Source organism: Ahaetulla prasina, chromosome 4 (assembly GCF_028640845.1).
Source record: "Ahaetulla prasina isolate Xishuangbanna chromosome 4, ASM2864084v1, whole genome shotgun sequence".
NCBI classification, from domain to species: domain Eukaryota; kingdom Metazoa; phylum Chordata; class Lepidosauria; order Squamata; family Colubridae; genus Ahaetulla; species Ahaetulla prasina.
The window spans coordinates 31,929,206-31,946,701 of NC_080542.1; the positions used below are offsets into that span (position 1 = coordinate 31,929,206).

The following is a 17,496-nucleotide window of genomic DNA, read 5'->3' on the forward strand; positions in this document are numbered from 1 at the left end:
ATTTGTATATCAAACTGGCTGTGATATTGAGAGTAGATGTATTTATTTGTTTTCCAGATATAAGGAACTCTCTCTAAATTAGGGGTGTCAAACTCATATCGTCAGAGTGGCATCACGTGATGTAGCGGGACTTTTTTCCACTTCACTAAACCGGGCATGGGCATGGCCAGAGCAAGACGCATCCAGCCCGTGGACCTGGAGTTTGACAGCCCTGCTCTAAATGTTTTAGCTATTTTAGCCAGAGAAGACTTCTTTCTGGAGTTAATTTAAATTGAATGTTAATTCATCAGTTATTTTGTCCTAATTTATTAGCTTTTTAAAACACTTACGCAACAACTTCTTGCATAATAGCCACAGCCATCTATTTCACATTTACTGTTTTGTTTTTTTAAAGTCATGAAATAGATGGCTTCCCTGAGCATTTGAAAATTAGGTACTCTTAAATTAGGTCTCTGTTACATTCATTCCAATTTTCTTTTCAGATTTACTCCATGTATTTTGTGGGTCAATTCATGTTATAATGAAAAATTATTTATAATTTAGATTTCTGAGACTACCCCATTCAGCAGTGACTGGGCAGCATTAATCTGAATATGAAGATATCTCAGCCTCAGAATTTATTTCTTAATCTGTAATATAGGGATAATACTTTACAGAACGGTGTAAAGTTTAAGGACATAATATATCTGGAAATATTTTAGTAATACACGTCCTTTTTACTAGAGGCCTAGTGTACTTATAAAAACTATAACCTTCAGTTGGTTAATAGAATGTTTTTATCAAACAGAGATTTTATTAAAAAGAAAATAAATGGCATTGATTAATGCTGCTGATCAAACTTGTTCTTTTTAATAGTTATATTCTTGTTTGAAAGCCATTTATTTGCCTTCGCTTTTGTTGTTGAGCTCTTGTTTAAGGAGCAGTTTGGAGCCATGGCCAGGAGAGATTTTATAGTTGCTGTATGTGCTAATTATACTGTTCTGAGCCAAAAGACTCTATTCACACTTATGTCCTAATCACCTTCTGAATGAATACTGCAAGGTGCTTTTCATAGTCCTGTCCTGTCCTTGAAAAGCATCTGGAAGCTGAAGCAGGTGCAAGGTACAATAGGCTAGGCCAGTGTTGGCGAACCTTTTCAGCACCAAGTGCCGAAATGGGAGTGCGCATGAACACACAGGGGAGCGCCAGAAACTGGAAGAGTAGCTCCCCAGCACACACACGCACGCCAGGAAGCTGAGCTTCCTGTTTCTGGCATGCACATTCAAGCCGGTCACCTGGTCTTCTGGTTTCTGGTACATATGTGCGCACGAAGAGCAGCTGGCTGGTGTGTATGTGCACACTGAAAACTGAAAGAGCAACAGATGACGGCTGGCATGCCCGGGGAGATAGCAATGCATCAGGGTTGAAATGCTCCCAGTTTGAACCAAATTGCCCGATCCGGTAGCAATGGCGGCGGGTGGTTCAGAGAACCAGTAGCAAAAATCCCTGCCCCCCTCCAATACCCAGCTGAGCCACACGATCATCAGAGATTGTTTTTTTTTTTTACTTTTAAAAGCATTTTTTCTTTGGCCAAAAAAATGCTTTTAAAAGTCAAAAAAAAAAGCCTCTCATGATTCGGCAGCTCAACTGGGATCGTCTGAACCTTTTAAAAGCATTTTTTTACAGCCTCTTCAGCCGAAGAGGTTACACAAAAAATGCTTTTAAAGGGTTCTGGCAATCAGGCAACTCAGCTGGGATTGTCAGAACACTATAAAAGCATTTTTTCTACAACCTCTTCATCGAAGAAGCTGTAAAAAAATGCTTTTAAAAGGTTCCTCTGGTGATCCCATTTGAGTTGCCTGATCATCAGAGGCTTTTGAAAGCATTTTTTCAGCCGAAGAGGTTGTAGAAAAAATGCTTTTAAAAGTTAAAAAAAAAAGTTGACCACGCCCACCCAGTCACATTACCCATCACCACCAAGCCACGCCGACAGAACCAGTAGTGATAAATTTTACATTTCACCCCTGCTCTGCATGCCACTTCTGGCACATGTGCCACAGGTTCGCCATCACGGATCTGGGCCATGGGTGTCAAACTTGCAGTGTCACGTTGCTGTCACATGATGTTTCACAATATTTCTTCCCTTCGTGGAGCTGGGGTAGCTGTGCGGGACATATCTGGACCTCGGGCCACCAGTTTGATACCCCTGGTCTTGGCAGTTATTTATTTATTACATTTGTTTGTCCATCTTTCCACAAGGCAGGTCATGTGAGCTCATTTTGTCAGCTTCTTGATTGATGTTTATTTCATCTCTACTCAATGCATTTGTTACAAGTGTGCTTCTGAGTTCATTTTGAGTGGTTGTAGTTACTTATAAAGCCCTGAATGTGATGAGTTTGGGTAATTTAAGGGATTTTTCTCTCCCTGATTGTTTCTATCCATCCCATCAGATCCAGCAAGACATTATTAAAGAATGTCATTTGGTGGAATTCAGAAGAGACCTTTTTCGGTCATTGTACTCATTGTTTGGAACATCATTTCCTGTGGATTAGATTAGTTCCAAATGTGGTTGGCTTTCATACAATTTTGAAAACTAGATTATGTCACTGCACATGGAGTCAGAATTTGAGACAGAATCGGTTGAATGATTATGTGAATGGTTCAGATGATTTTTTACCATGGCTGGTGGTTACATATTTATTGGTTGTTGGTTTTTTCTCTCCTCCCAGAATATTGAATTGACAGCTTTATACACAAACAAATACAGTTTGTGTGTTAGTGTGTATGTGTGTGCATGAGTGTGTAAAAACATATCATTAAACACTTACCACATCTATTATTATTAAGCTGCCTAATTCAACCAGTGAGACTTGGTACAGCATACAGTATAGAAAAGAAAATGCCATACACCCCCAACCACTACAATATCCCAACATGCGAAGACTTAAACAGAAGTTTTCAGAATTAAATTTTGAACAATCATCTGTTTGCTTCAAAGGAAAAACAAAATCTGGAAGCAAATGGGAATACATTAATTGTTTACAATTCTTTGCAATTAATATTTGGTCTGCCTGATTCGTACAGCAGCACAGAAGAAACACACCTTAGTTCTTGACGAAGATAGAGCCATTTTCACGATGACGTAGTAGAAAGCTCCAGCTTGTACATAGGGGATTTACTGTGCAGAAGGAACAATAGTATTTGACATTTAGAAAGGGCAATGTTAATCTGAAAAGTGAAAAGGAATTCACACCCATTGCATCTTAACATGGCAAAATGATTCAACCTAGGAATTCCTAGTGAGCTACTAACCCTTTGCCTAACTTTCCTCTTTTTTCTCAGCATTGCAACTTTCCTTAGCCAACGATGGTTGCAGCCATTCCTCCTCTTTGGAAAACTCACCCCAACATCACACACATCCAACACACCTTCGAAATATCCTGGGCCTTCCTCCTCAGCCATTATTCTTCATGCACAGGAGCATGGAGAGGTAAGCACAGTTGGAGAAAAGTAGCCAAATAATAGTAGAATGCTTGTTTAATTTTTCTCATGTTTTTAAGAACTTTTGTTACAGTTTCTAGGCTTATATTCAAACTAGGGGAGGGCAATTTAAAAAGAAAGTGGGGGGAAGCTGTTTATAGCACAGCTTTTAATTGCTTTAATGCAGTGGTGGGATTCAGCCAGTTCGCACCACTTCGGGAGAACCGGTTGTTAACTTTCTGAGCAACTGGTTGTTGGAAGAAATCATTAAGGCACAGAACTGGTTGTTAAATTATTTGAATCCTGTTAAGTTCGGGCAATGAAGAGGCAGGAGACCAGTGAGTGACAACAGCTCTTTAGTTTATTGTGACCCCAGCAAACACAAACGGCAAAAACCCCTCTTTAAATACTCTTTTGGTTGAGGCTTCAACCAATCAGCAACGTGCAATTTTCCCGCCCAAAATTCCCTCTCAAAGTTCAAAATACATTACACTCCTTCCCTCCCAGAACGCTTTGTACCTCTATTTACATAATATTTGCATGCTATTTCTCTACATAGTCACGCAGGTAGACAGGGCGTCTCCTAACTCTGATCTGCGCAGTTCATTCTCTGGGAGAGAGTCGAGCTGGTCGGAGGGACTGTTTGTTCCTCCCAGCTCCTCCTCTAGGCCGTCCGGCCCTGGATTATTGGCTGAGTCGTTCCTGTTGCCTTCAGGAGGAACCGGTTGGCATCGCTGGACTTCATCGGAATCAGATAAGTCCTCCGCTCGCCTCGGGTTTGAGTCAGCTGCAGATTCAAACAATTGGTAGTCAGGGCCTGGTTGTTTGGTTTCTAGTTTGTTTGGTATACGTTTTCTTAACTGGTCTATGTGGCGTTTCCATACCCGGCTGTCCTCCATGTCTACTACGTATGATTTGGGTCCGGTTATGCCCAGAATTTCCCCCTTTAACCATGTTGGGCCCTCGCTATAGTTGTGTGCCCATACTGGGTCACCCACTGTCATTTCCCTGGTTTTTCCTTGAATACCCTTGTACCCGTCTGGGGTATAAGTTGGGTTTAGTCGGTCTAGTGGGCACCTGAGTTTCCTGCCCATTAAAAGTTCTGCTGGGCTGCGGCCAGTTGTTACACAAGGGGTCCTATGTTGGAAGGCCAGGAAAGTGTCTATTTTCGTTTGCCAGTCGCCTGGACTTATCCTAGATAGTGCTTCCTTGGTGCTCCGAACGAAACGTTCTGCAAGTCCGTTCGTCACTGGGTGGAAAGGCGCCAAGAGGACATATCTGATGCCCTCTCCCGCTAAATACCCCTCAAACTGGTTTGCCGTGAATTGCGGGCCATTGTCAGAGACTAGGGTGTCGGGCAGGCCGTGTGTCACGAATAGATGCCTTAGGACTGTGATTACTGCTTCGGCCATTGTGCTTTTCATGAGGATGATTTCTAACCATTTTGAGTAGGCATCTACTACAATTAAAAAGGTCTGCCCATGGAACAGCCCCGCAAAATCTATGTGAATCCTGGACCATGGCCCCTGGGGTTTCTCCCACTCTCTAACTGGGGCTGTAGGGGGTAGCGACCTTGACTCTTGGCAGGATTGGCATTTCCCTACCCTGTCGCTGATGTCCTTATCCATTAAGGGCCACCATACATAACTCCTCACTAAACTCTTCATCCTCACAATCCCTGAGTGGCCCACATGCAACAGTTCCAACACATTTTCGCGTAATTTTTCTGGGATAACTACCCTATCCCCCCATAACAGACACCCCCCTTGAACCGACAGTTCTGATCGTTTTTTCGCAAAGTCTTTGAAATGCTCGCCCGGCGCAGCGGGCCAACCCCTTTGCACCCAACCGATTACAGTCCATATTGTAATGTCCCTGTAAGATGCCCTAGCCACCTGCTTGGATGTGACTGGGCCAGAGTCCAAAGAGTCAATTAGCAAGACGGGAGTCCCCGGGGTGGGGTCTTCAATTGTCTCTGGTAAAGGGCATCTGCTCAGAGCATCCGCATGCCCTAAATCTTTTCCTGGGCGGTGGAGCAATTTGTAGGAGTATGCCGCTAGGAAAATAGTCCATCGGGTCAGCCTGGGAGAAAATGCCACGGGTGTTGGGCGGTCACCCGCTAAGAGTCCTAGAAGGGGTCTGTGGTCCGTGACTATCTCGAAATCTCGCCCAAACAAGTATTCGTGGAATTTCTTAACCCCGGAGACTATGGCCAACGCTTCCCTATCTAGCTGGCTGTAGTTCCTTTCCGCAGAGGACATCGTCTGGGAATAATACGCTATAGGGGCTTCTGTTCCATTCGGTAACCTATGGCTGAGCACCGCCCCCACCCCATATGGTGAAGCATCGCAAACTAGCACTAGTGGCAACGTGCCATTGTACTGGATGAGGAGGCTATCGCTGGACAAAAGGTTTTTTACCCCCTCAAATGCCCTAGCCTCTTCTCTCCCCCAGGACCACACAGCTTTCTTTGCTAGCAACTTATGTAGCGGTTCGGCTACTGTTGCTTTATTCTTCAAGAATACCGCATAGAAATTAACAAGCCCCAAGAATGCCTGTAATTCTGTTTTATTTTTGGGGGCTGGGGCCTTTCTAATAGCCCGTACCTTGCTCTCCGTGGGGTGGATCCCTTCCCTGTCTATTCGGTATCCTAGGAATTCTACAGATTTCACCCCAATGTGGCATTTGTTGAGCTTAACTTTAAGCCCAGCAGACCTAAAAATGCCCAACACCTTCCTTAGTTTTACCCCGAGTTCCTCTAAGTTTTCGGCTGATACCAATAAATCGTCGAAGTATGGTACCACTCCTGGTAGGCCCTGTAATAATCGCTCCATTAGGTTCTGGAAGAGCCCTGGGGCCACGCTAACTCCAAACTGGAGTTGCGTACATTTGAAAGCCCCGCGGTGCGTGACAATTGTCTGCGCCTCTGCTGTGCTGCTATCTACAGGTAGCTGCTGGTAGGCTTGGGCCAAATTGAGTTTGGCGAAGACCTGCCCTTGCCCTAATGAGTGCAGCAAATGTTGCACCACTGGAACGGGGTATGCACTTTTCTGCAATGCTTTGTTAAGCGTTGCTTTGTAGTCAGCTCAAATCCGGACCGATCCGTCCGGTTTGACTGGGGTTACTATGGGTATCTCCCATTTTGCATGATCGACGGGGACTAGTATTCCCTGGCTTACTAGCTTGTCTAATTCTCAGTCAATTTTGGGCTTTAGGGTGAATGGAACCCTCCTAGCCTTTAACCAGATGGGGGCGACTTGGGGGTCAAGGTTGAACGAAATAGGGGTCCCCACGTACTTGCCCAGGCAATCCTTGAAAACATCCTCGAACTCCTTCAGTAGTTCGTCTCTGAGGATGACGTCGCTCCTGTGGACCCCGGTCACTCCCATGCCCAAAGCTCAGAGCCAGTCCAACCCTAGCAAGCTCGGTAGAGTTCCGTTTACTATGGTGATTGGCAGGGTCTTTTTGAATTGTCCATATTTGACTTGGACGGATGTGACTCCTCGAACAGGGATCCGATTCCCTTGGTAGTCCTGCACTCTCAGCTTCTGGGTTTGTAGCTGACGTTTTGCGATGGCTGGCAAGTCTCTCACGATGGTGTCTCAGGACATAATTGTGATTGACGACCCAGTGTCTACTTCCATTGGGCACTGCACCCCTTCAATGTAGACTTGGGTAAATATTTTCTTCTCTAGTCGTGTCGATGCGTGGCCCAATCTCACAGTGGTCTGGTTTAACTTCGCGCCCTTTTTAAATGGACCAATCCCGGGCCGCTTCGCTGCTCCCGCGCTCTGATTGGTCGGTTTGAATTTTTGGTGGGAAGGCTGGGGGGCTCAGCAGGCCCGAGCTATGTGTCCTTTTTTTTCACACCGCCGACAAACCGCGTCCTTGAATCTGCAGTTTTGCCATTGGTGCTGCCCCCCACAACTCACACATTCGTCCCGGTCACCTCTCTCCAGCCTCCTGGTGTGGAACACCTCTTCCTCTTCCTCACCTTCCAATTCAGCCTGGACTTCCTCGCTGTGGACCAGTGTAGTCTTTGTCCTGGCACCCTGCGCGTTTGGCTTTTGCAAGGTCTCCGCCGCCTTGGTGGACATCTCATGAGCTCTGGCTTCGTCCAGGGCTATCGCTAAAGTCAGGTTGCTTTTAGACAGCAGCCGCCTTTGTAGTCTGATGTCCCTGACCCCACAAATGAGTTGTTCGAGTAGGGAATCCTCCAAATCTCTGTACTCACAGTGGTTTGTGGCTTTCCTCAACGCGGCCATGTACACACTTATTGATTCGCCCTCTCGCTGTACCCGTTGCCTCAACTCGAACCGTTGGACGAACTTTGAGGGTACCGGTGCGTAGTGCGCTCGAAGTGTTGTTTGTAGTGTCTGCCACGGTACCGATTGTACCGGCGTTGGCTCTGAGAGTGACTCCGCCGTATCGAAGACCTCTGGACTGCAGTGGCTCAGGAAGTATGCTCGCTTCCGATTATCCGAGACTCCCTGTAGTTCGTTTGCTTCGAGGAAACACTCGAAACGAGCCATGTACGACCCCCATTTCTCCTTTGCTGGGTCAAATGGCGCTGGCGGCGTGTAGCTGGACATCGCTATTTTCCGCCTTCGAGAACTGGCTGGGTTTGCGAATTCCTGGTTCCGTCAACTCTTTCATGATCTCACTGCCTCAACATCCCATCCTTGTCACCAATGTTAAGTTCGGGCAATGAAGAGGCAGGAGACCAGTGAGTGACAACAGCTCTTTAGTTTATTGTGACCCCAGCAAACACAAACGGCAAAAACCCCTTTAAATACTCTTTTGGTTGAGGCTTCAACCAATCAGCAACGTGCAATTTTCCCGCCCAAAATTCCCTCTCAAAGTTCAAAATACATTACAAATCCCACTACTGCTTTAATGTCTAATGAAATGGAAATATATGTAACAAGTATGGCAGTATACATATGGTCTAATCTATACCATAAAAGAAGAACTTGCAATAATGTGCTATTATGATGTTCAGTGACAGCATGTTGGTGTGGAGGCTGACCATTCATTATATACTTTAGCATTGTTGCTTATTTAATTGCTTGATTTGATTGCCTCTGAGTCACTCTTGACTCCTGGTAACTACTGTATGTGGACAAATCCATGTTCCTTTGGTAATATTTTTTTGGGAAATGTTTTACTGTTGTCCTCTTCCTAGGGTTGAAAGTAATTTGCTGCAGTCATTGCTGAATCCCTGTGTCTTACATACTCACCACTCATAAATGAGATTAGAACCAAACAAGTCATTACAAGACATGATTTCTTGCTATAGTAAGAATGCCATCATAGTAGGCAATGTGTACTGTAAGGACTTATGTTTGGCAGAATGTAAAAAGCAGAACTTTCAAATTCATGTTAAGATATTTTCAGTAAATGTAGTATTTTTCCTATGTATTGGAATGCAGCTTATTTATTTGGTGTGATATTTGTATTAGGCCCCAAGAAGTTTAAAAGTATCTGTCCATGAAAGGGTGTGCCGGTTTATTAACTGGGCCCGCTGCTTATTTTGCATTCCCCAGTTAAGTAAATATTCATGACAATTCTTCTTTACAGCTGGGAAAGATTTAGAGGGCTTGTTGTAGGACTGGCTGATTTTGTCAAGAGGGTTGAATGCAGAACTACTTCTTATTCTTTGTAGAATTTTCCTTCTTTAGATAATTATTCAGGTACTGTTGCTGAGCATGGGAGCTTGATAATAGGGTTGTCTATATTCTTCTTCATAGTATATGTTCCCACAGAGAATGTATATTGATAAGTCCCCTGTCAAGGATACAAGGATACAAACTGCCATAAACTCTTTAGCTTTTCTTTCTTTTCCTTCCTAGCATAGAAATTGATCAAAAACTGCAGGAGATCATGAAGCAAACCGGTTATTTGACCACTGGAGGCCAGGTAGGGTGATTTCATCTACCCTGCTCTAGACAAAGTATTCCAGCCCAGTATCTGATTAAAAATGAATCACATTTGAGGCCGGAAAATTGTGATACGGAACTTCATAGTCTGATTTAATGTGGCACAACCTGCATTCTTGGATATAGGATTTGTGGGTTGTCCAGCTTATTCTTTTTGTTGCATTTCATACAGTATATTTTTCAAATTAATATTTAACTTTCAGACAGGCATTTCAAAGTTCTGCTGTGAATTTCCACTTTAGATTGGCAAGTTAATGTGGCTTTATAAAGGATATTTTATAGGAAGAGATAAGAGATATAATAGATTAAAATACTTTGCAGCCTGACGACATAACAGTTGACTGCACTAAAAGTTGCCATAAAACAGTATTTCCTTTTTCAATCTTCATTATATTAATATTTGCTTGTGTCTAATTTATATATCCTCATTTCCCACAGAGATATCAAGTTGAAATCCATGACCTAGAAAACCTTGGTGAGATTGGTAGTGGAACATGTGGACAAATTTGGAAAATGCACTTCAAAAAGACAGGACACATCATAGCTGTGAAAGTGAGGTAGATATACTTGAGTTTGGAAACTCAAAACTCTTGAAACACAAAACTCTTAAAAGAATAAAAAGTCAGGGTTGAAATGGCAGGAATTTACTCACTTTGAATATAGCTTGTATGATTTACTTATTTTTGAGACAGGAGAGATAGATTGAAGAGATTTACAATGTGTCTTTTTTAGATAGAAAATAGTGATGATCATTGGACAGATAATGGAAGTGCTCACCATGAGGAAAGGCATGTACAGCACATATTTTTTTAAAAATGTTTTATCTACCCTCCATTCTCAGGTATGCCCCATCCTTTTTTCCTCTCCTTAGCAAATGTGTAGTTCTAGTAACAAAGAAGAGAACAGAAGGATCCTAATGGATCTGGATATGGTGTTGAGGAGTCATGATATATTGTTCAATTCTTTGTGACTTTCATCACAAAGGTAAGTGAACCCAGTGCTTCTGTCTACTCTATTTTTAAAATGCAATATGATTAACTTGGTCAATATCTCCCTTCATTTCTCCTCTTTTTTCCCCATAGACTGATGTTTTATAGCCATGGAGCTAATGGGCATGTGTGCAGAGAAACTGAAGAAACGCATTCAAGGACCCATCCCTGAGAGAATCTTGGTAAAGATGACTGTGGCAGTGAATGTTGTTAACCTCTGGTAAAGTGGACCCCACATAAAAATGTATGTTGCTTGCAAACATAAGTGCAAGGGTTTGGGGGAAAAATATTTACAAATCTCTCTCTAGATTTTAAATTGTTAAAACTGTTTTATGCCTCCTAATGATCCCCATGCATTTTCTTTTGGAATTTAAAATATTCCTTGGTGTGTGTGTGCATGTGCGGGGGCACACACATTAAAGGAAATGCCAATTAATAGAATAGAATAGAATAGAATAGAATAGAATAGAATAGAATAGAATAGAATAGAATAGAATAGAATAGAATAGAATAGCCATAGTCTGGATCTTTAAAAATAAGCCAGCGCTGGCTGGGAGATTCACGCTAGAATCAGAAGGAACAAAACATCCTCAGGGCAAAGACAGTTAGTAACAATCCAGTGCTTGAGGAGATAGAACAATGGATATAACTTTGAGTAAAAGTGAGAAGTTCAATAAAACAATGAAGAAGAACCAAATTGTAAATAGATCTGACTAGTCCTTTAGGGAAAAATACTTAAAGGTTGGGGAAGCCCCTCCATACAGTAAGATGATTTAGAAGCTGGGGCTGACCAAAGAAGATATGTTTAGTTTATGTTTTATGTGCAGTAGGAAGTAGTAGAAAAGAAAAGAGATACTGCAGTGTTATAAAGATCTTGAGAATTTACCATTATCAAAAAAGCCAGAAAACTCTGAAAAAAAAAAAAACTAAGAAGAAAGAAGAAAATGTTTATTCCCACCCGGGGTTTTGCAGGCTCCTTGCTGCATGACAACAGCCCTGCCCAAGTTGCTGGAGGTGCTTGCCGGGTTGGTGGTTGAGACCCCCAGACTGATGGTCATGGGGGATTTCAACTTGCCATCCACCGGCACAGCATCTTCAGCGGCTCGGGAGTTCATGGCCTCCATGACAGTCATGGACCTGACTCAAGTAGTGGATGGCCCTACTCACATCGGGGGAGGCACACTAGATCTGATTTTTATCTTGGGTCAGTGGATGAATGATCTGGAACTGGGTGATATAGTCGTTGAACCTTTGTCATGGTCGGATCATTTCTCCTTCGTCTGGACTTTCAGACCGCTACCCAACACCACAGGGAGACAGGACCATTGTGTTGGTTCCATCCCAGGCACCCGATGGACCCGGAGAGGTTCCTGAAGGAGCTTGGGCCGTTTCCTGAGGAACTGGTCCACGGCACGGCCAAAGAACTAGTCGCGGCCTGGGAACAGGCCGCGGCTGGGGCTCTGGACCATGTCGTGCCTTTGCGGCCTCTGACCCGGCATAGGTCTCAACCAGCTCCTTGGTTTACTGAGGAGCTGAGGGAGATGAAACGCCGGAAAAGACGCCTAAAGAGTGTCTGGCGGTCTAGCCATTCCGAAACTGACCGAACACTGGTTAGGTCATTTATTCAGACCTACCTGGTGGCATTGAGAAAGGCTAAGCGTATATACATTTCCTTCCTCATTGCATCGGCAGATAACCGCCCGGCCGCCCTGTTTCGGGTGACCTGCTCACTCCTGCAGCAGGAGGTGCGGGATGACCCCTTGCAAGGTCGAGCCGAGGATTTTAGTAGGTATCTGCATGATAAAATCGCTCAGCTCTGAGACGGTTTAGACCAAAATTGGGTAGATCCAGGTGAGAGGTCAGAGCCTCGTCTTGTTGAGACTGTTTGGGATGAGTTTGATCCTGTGACTCCTGAGGATGTGGACAGGTTGCTGGGTAGGCTTAATGCCACTACATGTTTATTGGACCCGTGTCCCTCCTGGTTGGTGCTGGCCACACAAGAGGTGACACGGGGCTGGCTCCAGGGAATTATTAATGCTTCTTTGTTGGAGGGAGTTGTCCCTCCCGCCTTGAAAGAGGCGATGGTGAGACCCCTCCTCAAGAAGCCTTCCCTGGACCCAGCCATTTTAGGTAATTACCATCCTGTCTCCAACCTTCGCTTTGTGGCGAAGGTTGTAGAGAGTGTGGTGGCATGTCAGCTACCCCATTTCCTGGATGAAACGTTCCAGTCCGGCTTTCGGCCTGGATACAGCACGGAGACAGCTTTGGTCGCGTTGGTTGATGATCTCTGGAGGGCTCGGGACAGGGGTTATTCCTCTGCCCTAGTCCTACTCGATCTCTCAGCAGCTTTTGATACCATCGACCATGGTATCCTGTTGCGCCGGTTGGAGGATTTGGGAGTGGGAGGCACTATTTTTCGGTGGTTCTCTTCCTACCTCTCTGACCAGTCGCAGACAGTGTTGGCAGGGGGGCAGAGATCGACCATGAGGTGCCTCATGTATGGGGTGCCGCAGGGGTCGATTCTCTTGCCCCTCCTGTTCAACATCTATATGAAGCCGCTGGGCAAGATCATCAGTGGCTTTGGGGTGAGTTATCAACTGTACGCTGACGACACGCAGCTGTACTTTTCCACCCCGGGCCACCCCAACGAAGCTGTCGAAGTGCTGTCCCGGTGTTTGGAAGCCGTGCGGGTCTGGATGGGGAGAAACAGGCTCAAGCTCAATCCCTCCAAGACGGAGTGGCTGTGGATGCCGGCATCCCGGTACAGTCAGCTACAACCATGGCTGACTGTTGGGGGAGAGTCATTGGCCCCAATGGAGAGGGTGCGCAACTTAGGCGTTCTCCTGGATGGACGGTTGTCGTTTGAAGAACACTTGACGACCGTCTCCAGGAGAGCTTTTTATCAGGTTCACCTAATCTGCTAGTTGCGCCCCTTTTTTGACCGGGATTCCTTATGTACAGTCACTCATGCTCTTGTTACCTCTCGCCTGGATTACTGCAATGCTCTCTACATGGGGCTCCCCTTGAGGAGCACCTGGAGGCTTCAGCTAGTCCAGAATGCAGCTGCGCGGGTGATAGAGGGAGCTGGTCGGAGCTCCCATATAACACCAATCCTGTGCAGACTGCACTGGCTGCCTGTGGTCTTCCGGGTGCACTTCAAGGTGTTGGTTACTACCTTTAAAGCGCTCCATGGTTTAGGACCGGGTTACTTACGGACCGCCTACTGCCACCGTTTGCCTCCCACCGACCCGTGCGCTCTCACAGAGAGGGACTCCTTAGGGTGCCGTCAGCCAAGCAATGTCGGCTGGTGGCCCCCAGGGGAAGGGCCTTCTCTGTGGGGGCCCCTACCCTATGGAACAAGCTTCCCTCTGGACTTTGCCAACTTCCGGACCTTCGGACCTTTCGCCGCGAGCTTAAGACCTATTTATTTACCCTTGTGGGACTGGCATAGAACTTTTTAGTTGTTTTTAGGGTTTTAAATTTTTAAATTAGGTTTTTGGATTTTAAAGGTATTTAAATGCGGGCTAAATTTAATAAGTTTTTTAATTTGATATTTTATTGTATGTATTTGATTGCTGTTTTTATTCTGCCTGTTCACCGCCCTGAGTCCTTCGGGAGAAGGGCGGTATACAAATTAAAATATTATTATTATTATTATTATTATTATTATTATTATTATTATTATTATTATTATTATTATTATTAATTAAAAGATAAAGCCTGTTTAAACAGGAAGACTCAGATAATTTGACTTGAACAATTTGATGTGATTTCTATTAAAAATTCTTAAATGTGTGTGTAGAATTGAATGGGATTGAATTGATTGTGATATGTTTGGCTGGCCAGCAAATTAAGTAAATTTCTCAGCTTGGGCTTGAAGCTGTGGGAAACTGGCAGTGGTTAGGGCCAAAAATCACATTTTTGAGTAAAACCACTTCCTGAGTTTTCCCACTGCTTGAGGAACGAGCTACAGATTGACCTAGATGGAAGATGAAACCCTCTGATAATAGTACACAAAATTATTTAGCAAATGGAGCTCATTGGTTTGTGAAAAAGCTCCCTGAAATAATGGTAATGTTCGTTTTTCGTGAAAGGGGATTTTTGCATGTGAAATTGGTTTACACAAGCAGTTTGATTGCAGTGCAAATGTGAGTATGTTGAGGGTAAAAGTTGGTGTGAATGTACTTTAATTCCCTTTTGTATAAAGAAACAGTAAGTTGCAAGGAAAAGAAATGAGAAAGATCCCATGGAGAATATGGGAAAAAATGTGTGATTTATTAAAGCTAGAAAGAGAGGGAGAAACAGAAAATTATTTTGTTGAGAGACTGCTGACTGGGGGAAAGGGGTAAGATTTCTGTGCAGTTTTTTAAACATCTTTTCCTTTTGCTGGTTGTTACTTTTCTTTTTCTTACTCAAGGACCTTCTTGCCTTAGAGGTGCGAGAAAAATAGGAAAGGGAGGGAGAGTGAGGCTTTTCTGCTCGTTTTAACCATTTTTTTTCTCTTATCCCCCCACTCTTCTATTGAGCCTGTCTGTGAAAGGTGGGGCAAATGGGAGACCTGCTTGTGCAACCTTGCCTCTAATTGTTTTGGTCTCTTTCATCTGCATATAAAAGCTATGCAGATATATTTTCTTTTTTGCTCTGAATACAATTTTGATTTTATTTTTTTCTGGAAATTTTTGAGGTTTAGAATGCTTAATTAAACCTATATATAAAAGAAATTATTTTGAAAGACTTTTCTTATATTTGAAAATGTTTTAACCTATTCAATGAGAATATGCTTCCATCTGAATGGAATCTGAATCTGACTCACATTTTACTTAAAACAGAAGATTGATACTAAAGTTTGGCCCGAATATATTTCAGAGGATTGATCCAAAATACCTTGTTTAGATTTTGTGTTTTCTTTTTGAAGCTGTTCTTTTTATTTCAAATGTCTCTGTGTGGGATACACTGATTTTGAATGCTTAGGTACTCCATCCTAAGGCATTGTTTGTTAGCAGCACATAGTTGTTGCCCTTTTAGGAATTGTTTCAAACATGAGTTAGCAATTACAATATATAGAAAGAAAGATAAATACTTAGGATTTTACATTAATCAAAATACATTTGATTAATGAAAAAACTACAAAAATAACACCTGAAGGAGTTGAGGATTGGATTTTGAACATTATTTTGTTAGGGTATTATATTCTAAGTTTAAACTTGGTTTAATGGATTTTCCCTTGGGAGAAAGAACTAATTTGTTTATAGATGGATCCTCCAGAGTGGGAGAAGGGGGAAGAAAGTAATGGATATGGAATAGTAGAAGGGAGAGAGGAAGTTTTGATGGAAGCCAGGAAGTTGCCTTTAGGTTGGTCTGCATAGACTTAGCTGACTTGGAAGCCAGGATGGCAGTGGTAGGAGGAATGTTATGAGAAGAAGGAGAAAGTAGGACCGGATGGAAGGCAGATGTTGAATAAGTCAATCTGATTTGTTTTTGGAAACTTATGGATGTTGTGGGTGGTACATGGTAGTAATGGTCAAAATGTGCCCACTGGGCTTCCGTGCATTTCATCAGCCGAGGGCCCAGGGTAGGGGTGGGGTGGGGGTGGCGGTTGTTATTAAAGAGAGTCTAGAGCCAAGGGAGACCACTGTACCTCAGATTGTCGGGTGTGAATCCCTCTTTGTGAGATGGGGTCATAGGTGTCAGATGGGCTTGCTGGTCACGTACCTGGCTCCTTGCTGCGTGACAGCTGCCCTGCCCGAGCTCCTGGAGGTGCTTGCTGGGGTGGCAGTGGAGACCCCCGGACTTTTAGTCATGGGGGACTTTAACTTGCTATCTGCCGGCTCGTCATCAACAGTGGCTCGAGAGTTCATGGCTTCCATGATGGCCTTGGACCTGACTCAAGTAGTGGATGGCCCCACTCACATCGGGGGAGGCACACTGGACCTGATTTTTATCTCTGGTCAGTGGTTGAAGGATCTGGACTTGAGAGATGTAGTCACAGAACCTTTGTCATGGTCAGATCACTCTCTCCTTCGCCTGGACTTTCTGACCGCTACTCAACACTGCAGGGAGACGGAACCGCTACGTTGGTTCCGTCCCAGGTGCCTGATGGACCCGGAGAGGTTCCGGACGGAGCTTGGGCCATTTCCTGAGGGTCTGGCTCACAGCACGGCAGAGGAACTAGCCACAACCTGGGAACGGGCTGCGGCTGGGGCTTTAGACCGTGTCGTGCCTCTGCGGCCTCTGACCCGGCGTAGATCCCAACCGGCTCCTTGGTTCTCCGAGGAGCTGAGGGGGATGAAACGCCGGAGAAGACGCCTAGAGAGTTCCTGGAGGTCTAGCCGTTCAGAGGCTGATCGGACACTAGTTAGGTCCTATACTAGGACCTACCTAGTGGCACTGAGGGAAGCGAGGCGTTGCTACGCCTCCTCCCTCATTGCGTCGGCAGATAACCGCCCAGCCGCCCTGTTTCGGGTGACCCGTTCCCTCCTTCACCAGGGGGAGCGGGATGACCCGTTGCAGGGACGTGCTGAGGAGTTTAACGGTTATCTATACGATAAAATCGTTCAGCTTCGGGACGGTCTGGACCAAAATTGCGGTGATTCAGATGGGGCGTCTGAGGGTGGTCTTGGTGATATTGTCTGGGATGAGTTTGACCCTGTGGCTCCCGAGGACATGGACAGGTTGTTGGGTAGGCTGAATGCCACCACGTGTTTACTGGACCCGTGCCCCTCCTGTTTTGTGCTGGCCACTCAGGAGGTGACACGAGGCTGGCTCCAGGCGATTACGAGCGCTTCCTTGTTGGAGGGAGTCTTTCCGGCCGCCTTGAAAGAGGCGGTGGTGAGGCCCCTCCTCAAGAAGCCTTCCCTGGACCCGGCTGTTTTAGGTAATTATCATCCGGTCTCCAACCTTCGCGTCGCGGGGAAGGTTGTAGAGAGTATGGTGGCATATCAGTTTCCCCTGCACCTGGATGAAACTCAATCCCTCCAAGACAGAGTGGCTGTGGATGCCGGCATCCCGGTACAGTCAGCTGAGTCCACGGCTGACTGTTGGGGGCGAGTCATTGGCCCCGATGGAGAGGGTGCGCAACTTGGGCATCCTCCTGGATGAAAGGCTGTCTT

The 17,496-nt window shown here is 44.9% G+C and overlaps 1 pseudogene; it reads left to right on the forward strand.

Annotated features, from left to right (window-relative positions):
* The first annotated feature begins 10,497 nt into the window (after positions 1 to 10,497).
* The window catches only part of LOC131198175 (dual specificity mitogen-activated protein kinase kinase 7-like), a 35,644-nt pseudogene continuing 28,645 nt past the window's right edge, over positions 10,498 to 17,496 (forward strand).